The 1,945-nt window shown below is 53.3% G+C and overlaps 1 protein-coding gene across 15 annotated transcripts in view; it reads left to right on the forward strand.

Annotated features, from left to right (window-relative positions):
• Positions 1 to 1,945, forward strand: part of ATG7 (autophagy related 7) — a 316,197-nt gene that overhangs the window by 41,674 nt on the left and 272,578 nt on the right. The window lies entirely within an intron of this gene.

Here is a 1,945-nt window from a genome sequence, read left to right on the forward strand (position 1 = left end):
GCTAGTCCTAGCTCTATGTCCACCTTAGCTTTCCTAACAGTCCCCCTGCAGGCCCAAGCAGCGGAGGTATACTCCTCTTCGGAGATAGCCCAGCCTGCCCTGCCCCGCCCCTCCCCTTCCACCGGGTGTACGTTGCCTTTTTGGCAACCAGGCATTCCCGGATGTCCTTGGTGAGCCAGGGGGGCTTTGGGGCACTCTTGCCTTCCTTGCTTCTTGTTGGGATCATCAACCCTTGTGCCCTAAATATCGTCTCCTTAAGGAACGACCACTCATCTTGGGCACTGAGTTCCCCTGCCCTCAAGAACCCCCAGCGCCTCTCCCACCAATCTCAACTCATTGAAGTTGGCCCTCTTGAAGTCTAGGGCTACCACCTTGCTGCAGGCCCTTGACACCCTGCGCTGGATGGTGGATTCCGGCAAGCGATGATTGCTATCACCCAGGTGGTCAAGGACCTGGAGCCCCCTTACCAGATCATCGCCTGTGGCCAGGGCCAGGGCCAACAGGGCATTTCCTCTGGTGGGACTGTGCACCTCCTGGGTTAAGCGGAGGTCCTGTATCTCGGCCAAGAACCTCCTGGAACAGTCTGACCTGGCTGACTGCTCCTCCCAGCAGATGTCCGGGTAATTTAGATCACCCACGACAACTACATCCCTTGCCTTAAGTGCCTCTGCAAGCTGGCCTGAAAATTCCTGGTCCAGCTCCTCCCCTTGGTTGGGGGGGTCTGTAGTAGACCCCCACCATTTAAATCCCTCTGCCCCACGACCCCCTTGTATCTTGACCCAGAGCACTTCAGCTTGCCCCTCCTCCGACCCCATTTTGCTGGCAGAGGATGTGTATTGCTCTTTGACATAGAGCGCCACATCCCCTCCCTTTCCTTCCTTCTCTATCCCGCCTGTAAAGCCTATAGCCCCTAATGCTAACTGCCCAGTCGTGGGATGAATCCCACCACATTTCTGTGATCCCTACTATGTCTGGTTTTGAACTGGCTATTCTGAAGGCGAGTTCCTCCTGCTTGTTCCCCATACTACGAGCATTGGTATATAGGCATTGAAGGCCTTGCATAGCTGTGCATGCCACCCCCCCCGATTAGGAAGACTGTCTGGACCCCTGTTTCTTACCTGGGCACTCCTTGCATGTGTCGCCTGTCTTGCTCGGGTGATGTCTCCATGTCTTCCTGCGGCCACCTCCCCCGGAGAGGGTCAATCTGGTATCCTTTAGTAGACTAACTGAGTAGTTAGAGAAATATATCTTAGCAAGCTCTCAGGTTGAAAAATCCTTTGTCAGGCTGAGGAAGCACCTGCATTTGGTCTGTGTGGTGTTCCTGGATGGAAGAAATAGTAAAAAAGCCAAAGGCTGGCCTGGCATGCAATGCAGGCAAGAAAGCCAGTCAGTGAAAATGAAAATGGAAATGGTGGCGTCGGGGGGTGAGGGACAGGCTGGGGAGGGGGGTGGGGAAAAGGGATGTAGCAGTGCAGGTAAAAATGGAGAGGTACCTGGGGAGTCAGATGTCTGGCAGGTTGTAGTGTGTCAGGATTCCATTGCCTATATTGAGTCCATGAGTTTCTGTACCTAGGAGGTTGATGAAGTGAAGTGCATATGCCCGGCTCTGAAAAGTGGTTTGTAAATTCATACAAGCACTGAACCTTGCTAACCTAACCTCATCACCAGAAGACAACTTCCTACAGCTCAAAACACAAAACCTGCCAACAATCTCCAGGACCCCCACAAACCGCACACCAGAATCTATCAAAGACAAGAATACCCAACTACCTGTGGGGGCACATTCCTCACCAAAAACCCACTCTGTCTCCGGTCTCTCTGGCCTGATCCTGAAAGGAAACTTACAAACCACTTTTCACAGCCGGGCCTATGAACTTCACTTCTTCAGCTTCCTAGGTACAGAAACTGAGGTCCCGGAGGGGAGTTGGGAGTCCAAGAAGAGCGG

Source organism: Alligator sinensis, unplaced genomic scaffold (genome assembly GCF_000455745.1).
Source record: "Alligator sinensis unplaced genomic scaffold, ASM45574v1 scaffold1224_1, whole genome shotgun sequence".
NCBI lineage: Eukaryota > Metazoa > Chordata > Crocodylia > Alligatoridae > Alligator > Alligator sinensis.